Source organism: Protopterus annectens, chromosome 12.part0 (genome assembly GCF_019279795.1).
Source record: "Protopterus annectens isolate FY-2018-M chromosome 12.part0, PAN1.0, whole genome shotgun sequence".
Lineage (NCBI taxonomy): Eukaryota > Metazoa > Chordata > Ceratodontiformes > Protopteridae > Protopterus > Protopterus annectens.
This window is the reverse complement of record NC_056746.1, coordinates 959,342,337-959,365,990: the sequence shown is the minus strand read 5'-3', so window position 1 is coordinate 959,365,990 and position 23,654 is coordinate 959,342,337. Positions and strand designations below refer to the sequence as shown.

General features: G+C 43.0%; 1 protein-coding gene across 1 annotated transcript in view; it reads left to right on the top strand.

Moving 5' to 3' along the window:
* Positions 1 to 23,654, top strand: part of SYCP2 (synaptonemal complex protein 2) — a 2,578,701-nt gene that overhangs the window by 156,770 nt on the left and 2,398,277 nt on the right. The gene's annotated exons all lie outside the window — the stretch shown is intronic.

Below are 23,654 nucleotides of genomic sequence, written 5' to 3'. Positions count from 1 at the left end.
CCTGGGTGCAGGAGGTTGTTAAAACCAGCCCAGAATTTTTTTGGGTTGTTCTGGTGTTTGACCTGGAGGAGGCAGAAGTAATGTTTTTTGTCTTGGGTAATGGCTGTTTTAGTAGTGTTTCTTAGCTGTTGAAATTTAGTACGATTTTGGGTTTTTTTTGTTGCTCTCCATGTATCCCAGGCTTGGTCACGGAGTTTAATTTTGTTTTTTGTTATCATACTCTTTTGTTTCCTCCAGTTCCTCATCACATGCTGTCCTAACAAGTGAAAGAACCAGTTCCTGCTTCCCAGATGGGGAAGGGTTTGTATTCAAGGATTTTTCCTAGTGCCAAAGAAAGAAAATGCGTACAGACCAATTCTGGATCTTTATTCCTAAATCTGTTTGTTACAGTGGCCATAGTAAAAATGATGTCAGTTCACAACCTGTTACCTCTTCTTCCTCTTTCAAGATTCCTGGTAACAATAGATTTAAAAGATGCTTATTATCATATCCCTATTCATCCAGATTTCAGGCATTTCTTAAGTTTTGTGTGTCTGGATCACATCATCAGTTCTCTGCCTTACCCTTTAAACTGTCCACTGGACTAGGAGTATTCACAAAGTGAAAAACACTCTTGAAACTCTGTAAAAATAAATAATTTATTAAATAAAATAAAAGCACTTCTGTCTGTACAGTACTGAACTTAGTCAGATAAAATAATCCATTACTTATCCCCTTTTTCGACAATCCCAAGCTGTAAGGAACAGGCTGCATTAATTTTATGAAAGCACAAATAAGCAACTGGACTGGCATTCCACAACAGGAGTTGTTAGTTGAAAGGGCACATCATGTGTATGCTCCTAACCTCGTTATGAGAAAGCAGCCTAGACCTTTAATAGTAAAGATGCAGCCCTACCAAAAGAAGGAGTTGATTTTGACAAAACTGTGGCAGAAAGACAAAGTACTAAAATTGGGAGACAGCAGAGTATTTGTGGAGAAAGATTACTCAGGGTACTCTAGGTAAAAGAGAAGCACATTTATTCCACTATTTCAGGGAATGCCGAGATGCAGGTGTGAGATTCAAACTGCTGTACCCAGTTGTCTTCAAGGTATTCTTCCCTGGAGGGACAAAATCATTTTTTGATGAAGTACATGGTAAAGAAGAAATATAAAACTTTGCCTAACAAAAAGTGAACTTTGAAACAGAAAGAGATTCGGCTTCTTGTTCTTCTGGTAATAAAGACCACAGAGAAACTATACCTATGAAACATTTCAACTGAAAATGTTGCAGTGAAGGAAGGGAGCATGAGAGTTGACTAGAAGAACTGAGAGTACTTTGCAAATGAAGCAGAGACAGGATTTGGGAGAGAGAGAGAGAGATGAATAGTAATAAAACCAGTAACTTAATGTGGGATTGCAATGCAATAAATATATATGTGAAATATGACAGAACAAGAAAATCTGGAAATATTAGACTTTTTCAGAATTTGTTGAACTTGTAGGGGACTCTAAAGCATATGCCCTACCTCATTTCATTAATGTTCAAAAAATGCTTTGGAGAGGGGAAGAGGAGGGAAAAAGTTAACTGTAAGTAAAGACATTTTTTTCTTACTGGTACTGATTTTGTGGTGTATTGTAATGGGGATTGTAAACAGGTGCTACTGTTTTTTTTTCTTTTCTTTGTCCCTTCTCTCTTTTTTTCTTGTTAAGTTTTAAGAAATGTAGGCAATGCAATGAAAAGAAACGTCTGGTTAAAACAGTTTTCAAAAGAAAAATTAATGTGCTTTTTCTCATTCTTGCATGGGGAAATGACTAGGTTAAGGGCCTTAGACTGATTTAGTAACATGTTTTAAGAGTAAGAAAGTACATGAAAAAGAATGTTGAATATTATGAGGCTTTTTTTCTAGCAAATACACATATGCACAGTAGCAATTCTGCTGCTGGTATTCATGATTCCATGGAAGCAATCTGATAAAGAGAAACTGGCTGCAGGTTGGTGGAGAGTGATTGAAGAAAAAAACTGAGAAGAGAAATTGGCTAGGACATAATGTTCTCAGAAAGCATTAAGGAGGTTTTTCAGGGGGAGCTATAAAAAAAACAAAACCAGTTATCACTTAGTAGAAGCACAGGCTGCACCATGTGTCTTACCATGTTTAACCTTTTTTTAGGTTAACTCAAGTCTATGAGTGTGGCTGTCAGTTTGGGACTCTTGCTCCTATTAGGAGAGTAAAAATTCAGTATTTGAAGATGTTCATAGTTTTGTATGTTAGTATTAAGTTAATAGGTTTTAGGGGGATATTGGTGGTGTTTTTTTAATTGTTGTTTGAGGGCTTTCAATAAAACAATAAGTTTTGTAAGATGTGACATAGGCTCAAATGAAAACAACTGTATAAAAGTTCAACCTGTCAGGCAGTGTATGCATGTACCACAAAAGCTGGAAGTAGACATTTAACACAAAAGGTGTTATACATAAAAGGTGAAAATAATAACTTTTTAATGCAATTATACTTTCTGTAATGTCTTTAAATGTCAACAGTCTCACAGATAAATACAAAAAAGAAAGAGTAATGAGCTATATTAAAAAAAATTAGAATGCAAATAACTATGTTACAGGAGACACACTTAGAAAGAATTGAACATGTGAATTTGATAAAGAAAGGTTTTCAGGATGGTTATTCAGCAGAATACCTGGGACAAAGAAAAAGAGGAGTACTTATATTAATTGCAAGAGGAGCTCCAATAGCAATAGAAGATGATAAAAAAAGATAATAATGGCAGATTTGTAGTGCTAAGGGGCTCCTGGCAAGGGAGGAATATTACATTGGCATGTATTTGTATTCTACCTAAAACTGCTATAATGGAGCTTAAGAAAATTTTGGGAAAAATAATCATTTTTCAGAAAGGAATAATATTTGCAGGTTGGGACTGGAATGTGATTTGCAACAGTGAAGATGTGTCTGGTGGGCCCAGAAGGGAACGTATAACAAAGGAGGGTAGATTTTTGAAGAAATGTATGAAAATATTTCGTATGGAAGATGTGAATTCAGTAATAGGAGTTTGGAGTGAATTTACATATTATTCTCCAAGATATAAAAAGTGGGTTAGACTAGTCAGAATTTACATTTCACATGAACGTGTGCATTTAATTGAAGGTCTTGATATGCACCCAGTAACTATTTCACATAATGTGCCAATAATAACTAAAATAAAAAGGGTAATGACACTGGTGCTTTCCAACCTATATATTGAAAAGAGAGGAATTTAAGAAATGAGTAGTGGAGATTATTCAGGAACTATTAGAGATGATATAAATTTCTTCTGAAAAATACAGCTAGGGAGTGGGCTAAAAATAAGGTGGAGTTTAAAAATAGGGTGGATATAAAAGAAAGGGAGCGATGGTTAAGAAGTAACATGAATTATTTAGACAGACTGACAAATGTTAAAAGTATTGCAGAATAGGGGGAATCGCACAGAATAGGAAGAGGATCAACTGCAAAATGCTAAGCAGAAAATAAGGGATTACCTTGATAATATGCAAGAGTTTAGAAAGATTGCTGTTAAGCAGTTGTTTGATAATAACAGTAGAGCACAAAAACTTTTAGCACAACAACTCAGGCAACAGAAAGTAGAAAGGGTTGTTGCCAAGCTTAGGGAGTCTCTAACAAGGAAGGTGACGAGATCCTGTAGAGGTATTCGTAACATTTCGGAAGTTCTATGAAAGTTTGCATAAAGGAGAGAAATACGGAAATCAAGAAAAGATACAAATTAAAATGTTTGTGTTTATAGAAGAATTAAATATGCCAAGGTTAGAGGTAGATGAGGGTCAATTACTAATAGTTAAGAGGAGATGAGATAGAAATTTTATGTATAACCAATCTACAAGAAAGTCCCCAGGAATAGATGGTATTCCTGTGGAAATTTGGAAGGTAGGAGGGGAATAACTGGTAAAGATCTGGAAGGTTTTGTTAGCAGTATTTTAAGAGGTGAAGAAATACCAATATCCTGGAAAAAAGCAGTGGTAGCTGTAATACCTCAAGAGGGTAAACATTTATCAGGCCCAGCTTCATACAGGCCCATTTTAATATTAAACCATGATTATTAAGTATTCATGTCTATAATGGCTAAAAGCATGTCAAAAGTAATACCAAAATTGATAGATATGGATCAGTATGGTTTTGTGGAGGGGAGGCAAACATTTGACAATATTGAGAGAACACTGATGATCCAAAGGGAAGCAGACTGTAAGAAGATACCATTATAGTTGTTGGTGTCTCTTGATGCAGAGAAAACATTTGACAGGGTAAGCTGGAACTTCATGAGCAGGACAATAGAAGCATTTGCATTTCCAGAAAAAATGATAAGGTTAATTTGGAGGATATATGAAGAATTGGAGGCAAAAATTTGCCTTATCGTGCTTTCAAATTTATTCAAGACGCAGTTGAAAGAATGCATCTTTGATAATTTAATAAGAACCCTGCAATTTATTAGAGAAAACTGGCAAAGGAACCAAGGTATTGGGAGCAAATAACTAGAAAGGGAAAGAAAATAGAATGGGAAGAGGCCAAGAATTTATTTGGACTGCAGGCTATCAGGGATTAATATCAGAGTATAGGCAATGATAAAGAAGTAAGGGGGTCCTTAACGAAAGACCAGCACTGGTAGAGTTTTTAGTAGGATCTAGAACCGAAGCAGCTGTTAAAAAGGAATAATTAGTAGAGCATATAAAATATTCCATGATAACTATAAAAGAGGATATATGTATGTCTCCCAAATATACAACAGAATCTAGAAGATTTAGGATTTTTGCTTGGAAATGTTTACATAGATATTTTTATACCCCAATTAGACTCCAGGGAAGTTTTTGTCAAGTAGACAGCAAATGTGGGAGGTGTGATGGGGAAGAAAGAGGTACTTGGGAACATATTTTCTGGGAGTGTATAAGGTTGGTGGACTTCAAGGATTCTTTTCGGGATGCACTGTCAAAGATGCTGGGTGGCCAGATTAGTGTGACAATGGGACATGATTTTTCTGAGCTGTGATCCAGAATCGGAACTGCCTAGACTTGGTAAGGCCTTGCTGTGTCTAATTATGGTGGTGCCAAAAATGATTACTAGAAAATGGAAATCAAAATATAAACCAACTATATTAGAAGTAGTGAATATAGTAACAGAGATAAAAAAAGAAAACTGGAGTTGAGATCTTTAGAAAAGTGTAGGAGCAAACTACATAGGACAAAATGGGAATTTTGGGAACAATACATACAAGGGGAATGAGGTTTAAAAGAAGGCAGGACTTAAATGAGCTATGTAATGTTTGACTGAAAATGATCAGGTAGATTATAAGTGATGTATAATGTTTGCAACTGGGAGTGTGTCAGTACGGTTTGTGATGTAAAATGCTTGCAACTAGGATTGTGTCGGTGTAGTTTGTTTTCATTTATATAAATGTATGATTGCTTATGTCATAAGTGATGGTTTAATAAAGATGTTTTTTGTTTAAAAAAAAAGGGGGCAGGAATTGAATAATTTATGTAATATTACTTGGGTTATATTGTCTTCTTCTTTCAGCTTTTCCCGGTTGGGGGTCGCCACAGAGGATCACCTGTCTGCTCATGATTGGCAGTGGAGTTTTACAGTGTCGAGTTGCAAGCCCAGCGCCCAACCTTCCACAGAAGGCACATACATGCACACACTCAAGCCTAGGGCCAATTTAGAGTGTCCAATCCACCTACAGCATGTCTTTGGGATGGAAACCAGAGCACCCGAAGAAAACCCACGCAACCACAGGGAGGACATGCAGGGTCCACACAGAAAGCACCCCAGCCGAGGATCGAACCAGAGAGCCTCTTGCTGTGAGGCAGCAACGCTAACTGCTGCACCACCGCAGCTGCCCATTACTTAGGTTATATGATATATAGAAATATATGTGAAGTATAATGTTTGTTAATGTTAATTTGTTATTACAGTTTGATTACTTTTGTATAAATGTAAATTTGCCTGTGTCACAAGTGATAATTCAATAAAGGTGTTTAAAAATAGGTAAAAAACATTAAAAGGTTTATTACCATCTTCTTTTGGAGAGGCATTATCTGGCACTCAGTCCCCCAAAGGTAAACCTAAATAGACAAAGCTTTCATCTCTGGAGCCTTCTACTTTACCCCCCTCAGCTTTGGAGCTATCTATAAGAAAACAACCTAAATTGGATCTGAGAAGGTCCCAGAGCTCTTCATCCTCAGATTTGAGGAAGAAAAAAAGTCACAAATCTGTCTCTGTCAGATCGAATGGGAAAACAGTCAGATCAGACTGTTTTGAGTCTGACACTTCTACCCAAGACCAGGTACTCACCTTCCATTGATCCTGTGCCTTTTGGGGTGCCTGCACTGTTTTTGGAATGGGACTGGTCCAAGTCACCTTCTGTTGCCTTACTTGTTCATTCAGAAGCTTGACTGAGGAAGATAGGATAGAAGGATGCAGAATTTCATCTCAGCACAGATCGAAATGAGTATCTTGCTGGCTCCTACCCCTGTGGGTTAGGAAAACCATCCATCTACTGCACCCCCATTGTAACCTCCTTCCCTGATCCCTTCATTTGTTTCAGAGTCCTGAGATCTAAGTTTCCAGGGTCTGTCTGCTTTGGATCCAAAGATAGCTTTATCTTTGGATCCGAAGCTTACTCTGAGTGCTCCAGTTCAGATTTCTTTAGATTCATAGGACTCTCAGAGCCAAAATTTCTCTGTTGGATCCAAGGTGTTGAAGCCAACTCAGAAGTTGTCAGAGCATCTCTGCCTTTCAGAGCTTCAGTACTGGATAGCTTGGCTCCAGCTTTCTCCTCTGGAAAATTGTCTTCAGAGTGGGGGAGGACAACGGTCCAGAGGATTGTCTTCTTGGCATTGGGGTCCTCTCTCTCCAGGGTGATTGGCCTTTGAGGTGGTGAAGATGGCATGCTTTGGTCCAATAGAACACATGGATCTGACCCCCTTGGATGCTCAGTCTTCCACCCTGACGCATCTGTGCTTAGAGCCTCATCATTCTGTACCACAGGGGATAGCCAGTCCGAGAGCTCCAGACTTTCCAGCAGGGTATTACAGTTTCTTCCAATACCTCCCCAGAACACCCCACTGAGGAACCCCTAGGAAGAAAAAGTGCAAGAGGAAGCACTTGCACTCTCCACAAGACTCAGTCACGGAGGATAGGAACTTTGTTGAAGGTGAAGGGTCCTCACGATCATCTCCAGAAGATGTCTCATTTAGAGACATCCTTGAGATGCTAAAACAGAGAGGTGGTTGGACCCCCAGCAACCCTTCATCTGAGGAGCTGGTATTCTTGGGGGCTTTTGGTGCTGGCCCATCTACCTTTTGGGTTACTCTGTCTGCTGATGAGCTCATTGAGTTGGTCTTTCGGTGGGCATGGAAGGACCCTGGCACAGTTGAACCCATATCCAGAAGACTAGACAAGATTCTGGAACCACCTTCGTGGAAAGAGTTTTGGGCTAAAGGGTGCCTGTTGATGCCATGGTCATGGTGGCGGCCTCCAAAGGTGAACTCACCAAACAGAGTCCCACTGTTCACCCCCCCAACAGTGAGTCTAGGGTGGTGGACAGGTTTGGGAAGTGTGTTTATGTTTCAGCCACCTTCGCCCTAAGGTAGCTGAATTATTTGGCACATCTTACTAGGTTACAGAGGGTTTTGAGCAAGGATCTTTCAACTACCCCTTCAGAATCCATTGTTGCAGAGGTCCAAGTATTCGTGACTTTTCAGTTGGTTACCATTCAATCTGTTTTGAATTCATCCATGAGACTGATTTCACATGTAACCAAAGGAACCTCAAGGGCTGCAGGTTCAGGCATTTTCATCAGGAGACATGCTTGGATGTGCGTATGTGATTTTGCTGACCCCTTCAAGTCATCATTCGTCAATGCTCCCTTGTTCAGCCCCACAGTGAAGAAACCTTATCTAGATGTGAGAAGGATGAAAAGACCCTGTATGCAGGGGGCATGTGTTTTTTGACCCCTCAGAGAGTGTTTTCAAGGACTCAATAAGGTGGTCAAAAGATGTGGTTCAGGAAATCCCAGGGTCCTTTCCAAGACACATGTGGAGGAACTTCTTCCAGGGGCAGAGGAGAGAACTTCAAAAGTTGGCACTGCCCCTGCCATAGAGGAGGCCCACAAAACCAGGGGTCCAGAATTTTTTTTCTTGGACAGACCGCACCAGCGCTTCTGAAAGTAGGCCTGATTGCCCAACTCTAGAGGCAATCGGGGGCCAATTATCTCTGCACTAGATACCATGGCTAGGCATAACAAAAGATACTTTGGTGCAGAGGATTTTTTCCCAGAAGGTTATATAATACCCTTTTCCCTTACACTTCCAGTCTCAAGGAAGATCCCTGACATTCCAGCCAGTCATAGGGAAGAAGCAGCAATTCAAATACAAATGCTGCTAAAACAAAAAAAAGAGTCATCCAAGAGGTCCCAGATATAACCCCGAACTTACTCAATGTTCTTTTTAGTGCCAAAGGAAACAGGGGACTGGAACTCAATAACTTGAACAAGTCAGTTCAACCTATCAAGTTCTGGATGGTCACAGTTCAGTCTGTTCTCTCTTCTGGGTAAGCATGACTGGATGTGCTCGACAGACCTTCAGGATGCATACTATCACATAAAGATGAACAGACGATCCAGAAAGTACTTATGCTTCCAGCTGGGAGCCAGTCACTGCCAGGTCAGAGTTCTGCCTTTTGGTCTCACCGTAGCCTCCAGGGTGTTCGCAAAATGCATGGCCATAGTAGCAGCTCACTTGAGATTTCAGGTATTCTGAGTGTTTCCATATCTTGATGACTGGCTCATTCCCGCCCCGACCAGGCATCAATTGATAAGGGCAAGAGATCACGTTCTCCTGACTTGTTCTTATCTGGGAATAACCACAAACTATAACAAGTCTCAGATGGAACCAACTCAAAATTTGGAATTCATAGGAGCAGTTCTCAACACAAAGTCGATAGTAGCTTCTCTGCCTCCCTCTGGGGTACAAACTATAAGATCACAGGTCAGAAAAATAATCTGTAGTACCAAGATTTCAGCACACTTGGACCTTCAAGCTCTAGGATCAATATGAGCAGCAATAACACTAATACCTTTAGCCAGATTTTACATAAGGATTCTCCAGTAGATGTTAGCATCTCAATGGTCAACACTTTACCAATCCATATCAATCAAAATGTGGATCACTTAGACATGCAAAAGAGATCTCAGGTGGTGGATTCAATCAGATCATGTCTTACAAGGTCATCTGTTCATCTTCCCTCAGCCCAAGGCCATAGTGACCATGGATGCTTTCTAGTTATGATTGGGGTAGGGGCCATTTTCTGGGGAAAACAGTCCAAGGCACTTGGTTTCTGAAGAGGCCAACTTACATATCAGTGTCCTAAAATAAGAGCAGTGCTTTAGCATTGCAAACCTTCCAGGATGCTCTCCTCTCAGGGACAATTGCATTTCAAATGGACAATATGTCAGTAGTTTGATACATCAACAAACAAGGAGGGACCAGATCTTACCTTTTTTGTCGAGAAGTGCTCAGAGTGTGGTAGTGGGCAATCTCACCCAACCGCTTTTTCATAGCAACACATATTCCAATGTGATAGCAGACAAACTGAGCAGGTGCATTCTTGCACGTCACGAGTGATTTCTCAACAACGTGATGGAAATTATTTTTTTTGTTGATGGGGTCAGACTTGCTGCAATCTTTTTGCATCTTCCCTAAACAACAAATACAGCAGCTATTTTGTCCTAATCCCCTTACAGGGGGAATCACCGAGGGATGCTCTATTTCATGAGTGGCCCTCTGGTCTACTTTATGCCTACCCACAGATCCCATTAATTCCAAAATTTCTGCAGAAAGCTGACATGTTGAAGAGCAAAGTCATCCTCATTGCACCTTACTGTAATTGACAGATTTAAGTCAGGCCAAAGGAAGAGAAACCAAATAGTACAGTTGTGTGCACTTACCATAAATGTAGATGTTCGAGTGTATTCACTGTTGCAGTCATTACATTTGGGTAATCTGCTGGCAGGTTGCCCTCAGTCGGCCTGAATTCCAAAGTCTTGGGTCCTGCGTTGGTTGCTGTCTCCTCTTCCATGACGTCAGGTCGTCAGGGGTATAAAACATGCAGCCGATGCCATTTTCTTTAATCTTACGTGCCGCTCGGTGCCCGAAGCAGAAGCAGAAGCATTTCGCAAGTGCCAGTCGGCCGACTACTGAAATATTCGAATTGAGTTTCAGAACCGAAGTCTTCACTAAAGCTAAGTACCCCGTTGGGGAAACTTTTTTCTTGCTTTTTACCGATGTCAGAAAAAGTTAATAATTATATTACTTGTGGGAAGTAAATACCTCATAAGGATTTCCATTTATACTGTATTCCTTGCCCAGGTCCTGATCACAACGTGCCTGGCTGTCGGTTTTGTGCTATATTTAACCAACGCACTATTAAGCGTCGGTATATTTTTGCATCAAAGTATTTTGGAAACAGATTTAACTACTCAGAAATGTTGTCGGATAGCAATCCGACTACCGGAGTACATAAAAAACGCAAAGAAAAGGACAGAGAAAGGCAGTCGAGATCCAAAACCGATGACGAAGCTTCTCCTAAGTCAGTCGCCGGTTCGCCGGTGCTCAGTGAGGTGCTTTCGCAGCCCCTGATACCTGCTACCTTCAAGTCGCAGGCCTGTACCGACACCCATGTGGAATCCGGCATGCCGCAAGATACTCAAGGTAATGGACTGACGGATGTATCTCCCTCGGATGGATCTGGAGCCGCTGAGCAGGCACCGGCTACTGAGGGTGTATTTAGACCTCAACATTTGTGTATCAAACTGACGACAGCTGCAAAACCAAAAGACAAAAGCAACTTCTAAAACTAAAAAAAGATGCATGAGCCACATGCACAGGCCTCTATGCCTAAAAAACAGATGATCAAAATGGATGAAGACCTTATTACCTTGATCAGGGGTTCCCATCCCCCACCTGATAAGAGGTCTAGGCAAGACACTGATTATGAATCTTCAGATCAGGTTTCTATTTCTTCTGATTTCTCTTCTGATCAGGAATTATCTATACCTCCCTATGAGGATTCTAATGCTGAGGAGTCTATTCCTTCTGCATCTTATTCATTTGGAGAAACCTTGCATACTTTGAGGGGGCAGTTTCACTGGGAGAGTCAAGACTTCTCAGAATCAAAAAAGAGGCTCAGGGATTTCCTTCTTCTCCCTCAGCACAGGTCTTTAGCCATTCCCCCGGTTTTAGACATTGTGGATGATGTGTTTTCGGAGTCAAGCTTGTCCCGGACTCCTTACCTCCAGCTCCCAGTAAGCCTGACAGATATTACATGGTCCCTGACTCACATCAATTTTACTTAGAAACCCTGCTGCTGATCCTGAAACTCTTTCACAGGGTCCAAAGGGAGTTAAGGCCTCAACAGCAAAAAATCCTACCCCCTCTGACAGAGATTCAAGGGCACTGGACAGATGGGGAAAAAAGGTGTATACATCTGCAACTTTGGCAATCAGGGCCTTAAACTGTCAATTTCATATGCGTAAGTACCAACAACATGTTATGGGATTGCTGAAACAGTAAATTATGTTGATTTCAGAATGTGCAGACAATAAAGAATTGCAGGAATTATTGCATGCAGCTGAACAAGTTGGAAAGCATACTTTGCAATGTGGTTTTGATTCCTTAGAGGCCTCCTGCAGGGCCGCATTTACTGGATCTGTGATTAGGAGGCATGCCTGGTTAAAAGAACAATATTTACCTGATCATGTTAAAGCTAAATTGTTAGATGCACCTTTACAGCATGATTCTCTGTTTGGTATTAAAGCAGAAGGTTTTAAAGAAAATGGAAGACAAAGCTAAGTCTATGCAAACTGTTAAAGACTTCTTACAAATGCAGCCACCAAGATTCAGTAGACACTGGCCTACCAAAAATTGGTCCTTTCCTGTGTCAGACAGAGCTCAAAGGGGCAAATCTGGATGCCCTAAGGGTTCCAGATACCAGGCGCAAGATTCATACAGGTCAAAGCAATGGGGCGCTTCCAACTCCAAATCTGGAGGAGTTAAAGCGCAAACCTACAGAAAGCAATCCCAATGACTTCCCTCTGCCTTCACCAAGTACTTATCTTTTGGCAGCACCCATAGGGGGAAAATTAGCACTTTTTGCTCAAAATTGGCAGTTAATAACCCAGGACAATTGGGTACTAAACATTGTATCATAGGGATACAGATTCCATTTCCACACTATGCCAATGGCAAATGGTTGGCCAGATCTGCCAAAAAAATCAATGGGCAGAGGCACCGAAACAGGTTATGTCCCTCATAGATATGGGGGCCATTCATACAGTACCAGAACAGGAAAAAGGACAAGGTTTTTACTCAAGACTGTTTATGGTACCCAGAAAGGACAAGGCCTGGCGGCCAATACTGGATTTATCGATTTTGAACACATACCTGGACATTCCAAAATTCAAAATGCTGACTTTGCAGCAGCTTCTGCCCATGCTGGGCAAGAATGCTTGGCTGGTGACTTTAGACCTAAAAGAGGCATACCTGCATGTTCCAATAAGACAATCGTGCAGAAGACACCTCAGACACCTCAGATTCAAGGCATTACCAATTCTCTGCACTGCCCTTTGGCTTATCTACTGCGCCCAGGATCTTTACAAAGTGCCTGGCACCAGTAATTGCATTTTGCAGACAAAGAAGTATACAAATATATCCTTACTTGGACGACTGTCTCATTCAAGCTGAGAATAAGGACATTCTTCTTCGACACCTGACATTTGTGAAAAGGCTTCTAACATGCCTAGGGTACACAATAAACGAAAAGAAATCACAACTGGTACCCTCTCAAAAGATAACATTCCTGGGTGCAAGCTTGAATACAACTGCCCGGATGGCTTACCTCACGCCAGACAAGCAAAGGCAACTGACTACTTACTTCAAATTGATGGCAACAAAATCCTAGTCTTCTGCAAGACAAATTCTGCAGGCTCTGGGCTTCATGGCATCCTGCATACTACTGATTCCATATGCAAGACTGCATATGAGGAAACTTCAGTGGTACCTAAAAAGTTTATGGAGTCAACATTCTCACAGTCTGGAAACGATGATTCCTGTCATTCCCTGCCTGCAACAGGAGTTTCTATGGTGGGCAAAGGCATGTCACCAAAACATGGGACGGCCATTCACTCTACCCCCTGCCAGTCAAACCATGACAACAGACGGATCAGATTATGCCTGGGGGGCCCACATGACAGGAAGATGCATTCAGGGCATATGGTCACCAAAACAAATGCATCTGCATATCAACCAGAAAGAGATGCTAGCTGTTCAAAATGCCCTAACAGCCTTCAAGGACTTACTTCATCCAGGACAACTACTGATAAAGACGGACAACACCACAGTCATGTGGTATATAAACAAGCAAGAGGGCACACACTCATACCCCCTCTGCAGATTAGCCATGGCACTGTGGAACACAGCTTTGACCTACCAAATACATCTTCAAGCTCAATTCCTGCCAGGAAAATAAAACACTCTGGCAGATGATTTAAGCAGAAACCTTATGGAACCTCATGAGTGGAAACTAAATCCACAAGTCTTCAGCATGATAACAGAGAAATGGGGGAGCCCAGACATAGATCTATTTGCCTCTCCTCAAAATTATCAGTTGAAAAGATTCTGCACAAGGACTTATCACAGACAAGCATTGGAAGTGGACGCCCTATCCTTCAGTTGGAAAAACCTATCAGTTTACGCCTTTCCTCCTCTGCCTCTTCTCCCCAAGGTCCTCCTAAAAGTCAGACAAGAGAAACCAAAGATGATACTAATTGCCCCGGACTGGCCCCGCCAATACTGATACCCAGTCCTAAGGAACTTGTCTCAATACCCAGCTTGGACTTTGCCTCAAAGACCACAATTACTGTCCCAGCAAAACAATCAGATCCTGCACAATTAACTATAGACTCTGAACCTGGCAGCATGGCTGATCATGTAGTCATACAAACAACACCTCTCAGTAAATATGTGTTGGATATCATTTTGGAAGCCAGAAGGCCTAGTACTAGAAAATCTTATGCTGACAAATAGAAGAGATTCTGTGCTTGGAATCAAGCACAAGAAACTAATACAGCAGAACCAAATATTCCTCAGATATTGCAATACTTAACTGAGATGCTTGACAAAGGCCTATCTTTCTCATCAATTAAAATCCATGCCTCTGCCATCTCGGCTCATTACAATACAGAGCCACCAATCTTTTCTCATCCTTTACTAAAGCAGTATCTTAGAGGAGCCAAAAATCTAAGGCCTCCTAGAAGATCACCATTGCCTACATGGGACCAGAATTACGTGTTGGAAAAGCTCACCCTGCCTCCATTTGAACCAGCTGCTACTGCTGATATAAAGTTCTTATCATGGAAAACAGCTCTGCTACTAGCAATTACTTCAGCAGCAAGAAGAGTTTCAGAGCTACAGGCCCTAATTGCTCTAGAGCCTTTTTATCATATTTTACTCAGACAGGGTATCTCTGAGGACAAATCCTACTTTTATGCCTAAGGTAGTTTCCAGTGTGGCTCTTAACCAAATAATTCATCTGCCAACCTTTTATCCAAATCCGCAGAACAAGGGGGAGAGAATTCTGCATTCCTTGGAGGTACACAGACAACTAAGATTCTACTTAAGCAGGACTAAAGGTCTAAGAAAAACTGAGCAATTGCTAGTGACATATGCTGCAGGATCAGAGGGCAAGGCTATTTCAAAGCAGACAATTTCAAAGTGGATAAGCCACTGCATCCGTTTCTGCAACTTACACCATGGTAAACCTCTGCCCAAGGGCATTAGGTCTCATTCCACCAGAGCTGCAGCTACTTCAGCAGTCTTTCTAAGGGGAGTACCAACCAAAGACATTCTAGAGGCTGCTACTTGGAGTTCTGTTCGCACCTTTACAAAGCATTATCATTTGTCTCTTTACTCTAAATCCAGAGCAGGCTTTGCCACTGCAGTTCTGCAGGGCCTTATAGCCGCTCCTAATGCTTTTTAGCTCCAGCCCCCCAACCATAGCTTTGGGATTCTACCCAAATGTAATGACTGCAACAGTGAAACACGAAGAACATAGTACAGTTGTGTACACTTACCATAAATGTAGATGTTTGAGTGTATTCACTGTTGCAGTCCAGGTTACACTCCCGCCATCCCCTTGTCATTCTGGAGTTTATCTTTCCTTCTCTATGTTCTACAACCTATGTGGTGTATTTGCTTGTAGATGAAGGTAAAGTTTATATTGATGCTTGTATATATATATATATATATATATATATATATATATTTTTTTTTTTGATACCTTTTTGGGGGCACCTGACATCGGGGGCAAGAAAAAAAGAAAAACTAAAGAAAATGGCGTCGGCTGCATGTTTTATACCCCTGACGACCTGACGTCATGGAAGAGGAGACAGCAACCAACGCAGGACCCAAGACTTTGGAATTCAGGCCGACTGAGGGCAACCTGCCAGCAGATTACCCAAATGTAATGACTGCAACAGTGAATATACTCGAACATCTACATTTATGGTAAGTGTACACAACTGTACTATTTGGTTTCTCTTCCTTTGGCCTGACCTACTTTATCAACCTTGGATTCCGGATCCAACTTCAGACCTCCTGCCTTACCTGACAAGCATGATCCTGCCCGACATACCAAACCTCAGGCTGATGACCTGGTTTCTCCAATTTCTTTAATGGCCAAACAACCAATGCTCTCTTCCCCTGTCCAACATATACGTCTCTTCTTCTTCTTTTGGCATTTCCCGGTTATGGGTCGCCACAGCAGATCACCTGTCTGGTTATGATTGGCAGTGTAGTTTTACTGTGTTGAGTTGCCAGCCCGGCACCCAACCTTCCACAGAAGGCACACACACACACGCACTCACGCCTATACTTTTATCTTCCCAAAAACTTTCAACACAAAAACTCTCTTCAAATAAAAGGAAAAGATTTGTTTACTGGACACAAAATCATGTTGAACCTTTTTCAGCCCCAATACATAACATATTTGAGATTTTAGCCCTACTTTTTTAAAGAAGGAGCTAGTTCTTCAACCATTAAAGTTCAGTTTGCAGAGATATCAACCTTTCACACAGGATTTGAAGATTCTTCTGTAGACCCTCATTAGTTGTGCAGAGCTTTCTTGCGAGGCACTCTCCTTTTAAGACCTCCATTTATGGACCCTACTCTCCCATGGGGTTTCATTCTGGTACTGCAGGCACTAATACATTCCCCCTTTGAACCAGCAGCTAAATGTGACCTTAAATATCTTACTTGGAAAACTGTTTTGCTAGTAGCCATTACCTCTGCTGTATGAATTTCAGATCTTCAAGCATTGTCTTCAAAACCTCCATACTTGATCTTTCACAAGGATAGAGTAACATTATGAACAAATGCCTCCTTCCTTCCCAAGGTGGTGTCAGAATCTAATACAATCAATCCATTACCAGTATTCTTTCCTAACTTTGCTAACGAGGGCGAATACTTGTTACATTTATTGGATGTTCACAGACAATTACGTTTTTACCTACATAGAATAAAAGACATCAGAAAAACAGACCATTTGTTTGTTTCCTTTGCAGAATTAAGATGGGGGAAATCCAGTTGCCAAAATAACTTTAGCCAGATGGCTAACTGATTGTATTTCATTTATTTATAGCAGTATCAAAACTGGTACGAGATCACTCAACTAGATCCATGACAACTTCTTCAGTTTTTCTGTCAAGAGCATCCATGGATGACATATGTGCAGCAGTAACTTGGGCTACTCTCCATACTTATAGTACTCATTACAAACTGGATCTGGTCTCCAGGGATAGAGAATCATTTGGTTCAACTGTGCTCAGGAACATCCTATGTTAAGTTGTCTATCTCGCCTTCATTCTTGCTGGTTGGGTTCGGAGCCGATCCTCGGCTCCGACTTGGCCATCTTCTAAAGCTCGAGAGCTACAAACTGGTTCAAGACCTCCCCATATCCCATGATGCCTGGCACTAGATACCAAGATCTCGTTTGCTGCTTCTGCTGCGAGGTTGCTCTACTGGCTCAGGTCGTATAAAACTTCTATATTGTCTTTTTTCTGTTACAATTTAGTAAATATTTAGAGTAGAATTATCGTTTAGTTATTTCCCCTTATTTTGTATAAGTTTTTGTAGCTGAATCCTTGTCTTTTTTTCTTCAGAAATTCATTTTACTTAGAGAGTTCCCCTCCCCCTTCTACTTCTCCCTTTTTCCTCTAAGGTTTTCCGTTTAAGTTAGAGGATAACCTTATCTCTAGGTGTCCGTTTGAGTTAGAGGATAACCTTTTTCTTCTCTATTTCTTTAAAAAAAAAAAAAAAAAAAATCTTTTCTTATTATCACTGTTAGTTAGTTTGGCTATACTTATTACAGTTGTTGGTGTACTGTCGGTTCTGGTAACTTGTAGTATATTGTTGTTGTGTTAGTACCTTAACCTGTGAGTGTGTTTTTCCTTTGGGCTTGCCTGTCAATATGTCCAAGGATCCTAAGCCATCCAGATTCAAGAAGTGTGACTCATGCTGTCAGAAGATGTCTCTGACAGATGGTCAAACTTCTTGTGTTTATTGTCTGGGTGCCGTGCACCTGCAGGACTCTTGATCCATTTGCCATGCGTTCAGTCCAAGAATCCTGCAGGAGCTCAAAAATAAATTGATCCTTAGAGGTTTACTTAAACCTCAAGATTCACCGGCTAAGGCTCAGTCTGTGAAATCTTCCAAGGCACCTAAACCGTTGTCTCCCAGTTCAGAGCCGTCGTTGGATGAATCTGTACCTTCTATTTCGGGTCCGGCTGGAACCGATGCTCTTCCGTCCCAGTCGGCTCAGATACGCTCTTCAGAGCCTTCTGAGAGTCGAAAAAGGTCCAGGTCTCCCTCTCTGGAGTCGATACGCTCAGCTCTGAGATCGCCTCTGCTCCAATTGGAGCGTAGTCATCGCTCATCCCACTCTTCTCGGTCCTCAAGACTTTCGGACCATGACTTGGAAAGAGTGGTCAGCCGACTGCTAAAATCGCAGGCCCTGGCTAAAATGTTGCCCAGCCCCCCCTCACCAGGGGTCGGCTCCATCCACGTCTGCAGATATTCCTCCTCCGACTCACCTTTTGAGCTCGGAGCCAGAGTTCGTGGGGGTTCGAGTCGTGGAACCATCTGCTCCAATACCTGCTCCTTCGGTTCCGTCATCGGCTCCGATCACTTCCATGGTTCCGTCCTTGGAGGGATCTGGGCTCCTGGACTCCCTTGTCGGCTCCGAGGAGGCGAGTGGCATCGGACCCTTGTCCGACCCCGCTCTCCCCCTTGGAGCCTCGGCTCAGGTGAGTTCGGCTCCCACGTCGGCCTCGGAGCCTTCCCTCTCGGTGCGGAGGGGGATTTTGATTTCTTCTGAACCAGATCCCTCTCTCCATTCCGATTGGGATGCCTTCGAGGTGATGAGGAGTGTTCTGGCCCCTGAGCCAGTGCCACAATCGACCCCCTTGGCTCCTCTCCCTATGGTGCCTGTGTCAGCCTCTGCCTCTCTTTCAGACCCCAAGCATGGGGATCCAGCACCCCAGGACACCCCTTTGGGTGTATCTTCCTCTTCCGAGGCCTCCCCTGATCATTCAGAGGAGCCACCTCGTAAGAGGAAATGCAAGAGGAAGCATGTTGACTCCCCTGAGTCTGTCACATCAGATACCGACTTAGAGGATTTGGAAGGGTCCCCGCGGTCCCCCTCTGAAGATGTCTCCTTCTCAGACATCCTTGAGATGCTTTGACAGAGGGGGAACTGGACTGCCCTAAGCCCTTCCGAGGATGAGTTGGTATTCCTGGACAGGTTTGGATCCCGACCTTCCACCTCCTGGGTGTCTCCACCTTTCGACCCACTGATGTCTGTGGTGGCTTGGAAGTCATGGTCAGCTCCAGACACAGTGGAACCGACCCCAAGAAGACCAGCAAAATTCATTACTGCACCACAGGACAAGCAATTTTTGACAAAAGGTGTCCCTGTTGATGCCATGGTGGTAGTGGCGGCCACGAAGAAGGAGTTGGCTGAAACTTCTTCATCTGTTCATCCCCCTAACATGGAGTCTAGGACAATGGACAGATATGGGAAGCGGATGTTTTCTTCAGCGACTTTTACCATGAAGTCTCTGAATTACTTGTGCCACTTTACCTGTCTATAGAGGGATCTCCTTAAAGAGCTTGGAGATACCCTTCAAGATCCATCAGCTGAGGGGGCCCAGGCCAAGGTTGCCTCCCAGCTGGCGACTCTTAATTCAGTGGTTAACTCCTCCATGAGGCTCATTTCTTATGCAGCCGATGGGGCGAGTAGAGCCGCAGGCACAGACGTTGCTCTGAGGAGACATGCTTGGATGCGGGTTTGTAACTTTGCGGAACCTTTCAGAGCGTCTTTCACCAACACCCCCTTTGATGGTTCCTCTCTCTTTGGATCTCAGGTGAAGGACACCCTTACCAGGTGTGAACAGGAAGGCAAGACTCGTATCTGCTGTAGGGGTCCGTTTTTCCACTCCTTCCAGACCATATCCCAAGGGTCAGAAGAGTGGAATGATGTGGTTCTGGAAATCCCAGGGAGCCTTGCCTGACACATGTGGTGAGTTTTCCTCCAGGGGCAGAGGAGGGAACAATAACAGACGCCGCCCTCGTGGCAGAGGGTGTCCGCAAAATCAGGGCAGCAGAGAATCTTTATCTGGCTAGTCCTTCCAGCATCCCTGAAGGGTTGCCCGGCTGTCCACATCTGGAGGCAGTCTGGGGGAGATTATCCCTGTACCCAAGAGCCTGGCAAGACATAACAGAAGACAAATGCGTACAGTCTGTTATATCCGGAGGTTACAAAATTCCCTTCGTTCACGCACCATTCATGCCGAACAAGTCCCTTCCAGATGTTCCACCCAATCTAAGGAATCAAGCAGTTCAGGAGGTTGCAAAACTGCTAAGAAAAAGGGCCATCCAGCAAGTCCCAGCAGATCAGCAAGGGTCTGGAATTTACTCAAGGTTCTTTTTGGTACCAAAAAAGACAGGGGACTGGAGACCCATTTTGGACCTCAGCAGCCTAAACAGTTCTGTACAAAGAACCAAATTTTGGATGGTTATGCTACAGTCCATTTTACCCTTCCTGTGTCAGGGCAATTGGATGTACTCCATAGATCTTCAGGATGCGTACTACCACATCAAAATGGACAGGCGCTCCAGAAGATTCCTGCGTTTCCGGCTGGGAGCCAGCCATTATCAGTTCAGAGCTCTGCCCTTTGGTCTCACCATAGACCCCAGGGTGTTCACCAAATGTATGGCAGTAGTTACCACTCATCTGAGATGGCAAGGATTCCAGGTGTTTCCGTATCTAGATGACTGGCTCCTCACTGCTACCACCAGGCATCATCTTCTGCAAGTCAGAGACTATACCATACAGACGTGTTTCAGACTAGGTATCACTATAAATTTCGAAAAATCTGCTTTGTCGCCTTGTCAGTCTATCACCTTTATAGGCACAAATTTAAATACAAAAGACAGGTCAGCCAGCCTTCCACCAGACAGGGTGTTAGTCATTCGGCAGCATGTCCAGGTCTTGCTAGGTTGCAAGAGAATTCAAGCCAGGTTCGTACTTCAGACCCTGGGTCTCATGGCAGTGGCAATCATACTCGTCCCTCTGGCCCGTTTCCACATGAGGATTTTCCAATGGCTCCTTTTCACCCAATGGTTCTTTCAGCAGCTTCCCATGTCTCACATGATTATCATTACAGAAGCATGCAAAAAGCACCTTGCGTGGTGGATGGTCTCCCCATCAGTACCCCTGGGCAGACCATTTGTACTTCCCCCTCCAGTTGCTACGGTAACCACGGACGCCTCCCTGATCGGGTGGGGGGGGGCATTATCAGGGCAGAACAGTCCAAGGCACTTGGCAGCCTCAGGAGTACCATCTGCACATAAATGTCTTGGAGATGAGAGCCATGCTTTTAGCGTTGCAAACTCTTCAGGACTCTCTTCCTACCGGGACAGTTGCAATTCAAACGGACGATATGTCAGTTATATGGTACATCAACAAGCAGGGCAGAACCAGGTCCTACCCCCTATGTCGAGATGCACTCAGACTCTGGCAGTGGGCGATCTCTTCCCAACAGTTTCTGACTGCAATGCATATCCCTGGGAAATCCAACGTCATAGCAGACAGGCTGAGCAGAGCTATTCTGATGCATCACAAGTGGTCTCTGAATCAAGTAGTGGCGGACCAAATCTTCCACAAATGGGGGCAACCTTGCTGTAACCTCTTTGCCGCCCCCTTCAACAGCAAGTGCAGCAACTTCTTCTCTCTCCTTCCACATCCAGAGTATTCCCCCAGAGACGCTGTAGTCCACGATTGGCCTCAGGGACTTCTATATGCATTTCCCCCGTTTTCTCTAATTCCCAAGCTGATACAGGAAGCTACCATATTGGGTTGCAAAATGATCCTCATTGCCCCGTACTGGCCTTGACAAATATGGTTTCCGTTCCTGCATCATTACCTTATCGAGCAGCCTTGGACTCTGGAACCAATTACAGACCTTCTGATCCACCAGTCGGGCAGGCTGCATCACTCCCTACAATCTCTCAAGCTCACAGCTTGGTTGCTCCACTTCCAACCCTAGCCAGGCTTCTGGATATCTCCCAATCAGTGCGTGAAATCATTTTATCATCGCACAAGTCTACCACTAGAAAAACTTACATTAGTTAAGTGGAAACGTTTTTCTTCCTTTTTCAGCCCCTGTTCGCCACATATTGGAATTCCTCACGGAGCTTTTTCATGCTGGCTCCGCTTCGGCTACAATTAGAGAGCAGTTAGCCGCAATCTCAAATTTTCACATTGGCCTTTCAGAAAGTAGTATAATGTCTCATAAGCTTTGTAAGGCCTTCCTCAAAGGAACCACTCTGCTCAGGCCCCCGGTTAGAGATCCTCCACCCCCTTGGAATCTGAATTTGATTCTAGAATCTCTAATTTTGCCCCCCTTCGAACCAGCAGCTTCCTGTTTGTTGAAGATTTTATCGTGGAAAACACTTTTTCTGGTAGCAATCACTTCAGCCAGACGCGTTTCCGAGCTGCAGGCTCTTTGTACACATCCCCCCTACCTAGTGTTCCACAAAGACAGGGTTGATCTTAGGACTAATCCCTCCTTCCTTCCTAAGGTCTTTTCTGGGAACAGCTTGAATCAGTTCATTGACCTTCCTGTGTTTTTTCCCAACCATTCCAACAGGGCAGAATATAAGTTACATCAGTTAGATGTTCATAGACAACTGCGTTTTTATTTGCACAGGACTAAGGCCTTCAGAAAATCGGTTCAGCTTTTCCTCTCTTATGCAGAGGGCAAACCAGGTATACCAGTATCAAAAGTAACTTTATCCAGGTGGCTGACTTCTATCATTACTTTTATCTATCAGCTGAGGAATAAACAATTGCCTTTTAAACCAAAAGGGCACTCCACCAGAGCATTAGCCACTTCGGTTGCTTTTCAGGCTAGGTTGCCCATGGAATCTATTTGTGCAGCAGCTACGTGGGCAAACCCTCATACTTTCATCTCGCATTATAAGTTGGATGTGATTTCCAGGAGCAGAGCTGATTTTGTTTCCACTGTTCTGAAGAGTCTGTTCCATTGAGCCACCCAGGATATTAAGTGCTAGGGACGCTGTCCCAACCAGCAAGAATGAAGGCGAGATAGACAACTTAACATAAAGAAGTTATGTACCTACCATAACGTTCCATGTTAGTTTTCTCCTCTCACCTTCTTTCTTGCGTCCCCCCGTCCATCCCCCTATCCTACTAGACCGAGAAGTGTTTTCTCTATAATATTGCTCAGGCTGAGCCTTCTCTGGCTATCCCACTCTACCTAGTGGTCTTTATAGTTGGGCTTATGTATGTTAAGGATAGGATTCCTTCATTATTTTGTCTGCTGTTAGCCTTACCAAATGAGATCTGGGTTTCTAGCGCCAGGCATCATGGGATATGGGGAGACCTCGAGCCAGTTTGTAGCTCTTGAGCTTTAGAAGATGGCCGAGTCGGAGCCGAGGATCGGCTCCGAACCCAACAAGCAAGAAAGAAGGCGAGAGGAGACAACTAACATGGAACATTATGGTAGGTACATAACTTCTTTTTCTTTGAGTCCTCCTGGGGTTATACTCTGTCCCATCAGTTGAGGATAGAATGAAAATTGACAGCATCAGAAAAAGAAGTTATGTACTTACCATGACATTCCATCTGTGTTGTCCATTTTCATTCTTCCTCAGCTTACCACCCACCAACCTCCATCTTTTCTGTTTGCAAACTTCTGGTTGAATGAGTTGTTAGAGGAACATCGTTATCCTTTATACTGAGCTCCAGATATAGTTTCTGCTATATTGAGTACATACAATTTTATGTCTCCTTATCTGTGCATGCTAAACATTTATTTTGTGGTAATAAATCAGCAAACAAGATCTGAGGTAGCGTAGGGTTGGTGCATTATGGGTAAGGGAGGAGCTCAAGAGTTATTTGGTTACCTCGAGCTTTAGTAACGGCCAAGTCAGATCCAAGGATCAGATCCAAACCCATCAGTATAACTGGACAACACAGATAGAACGT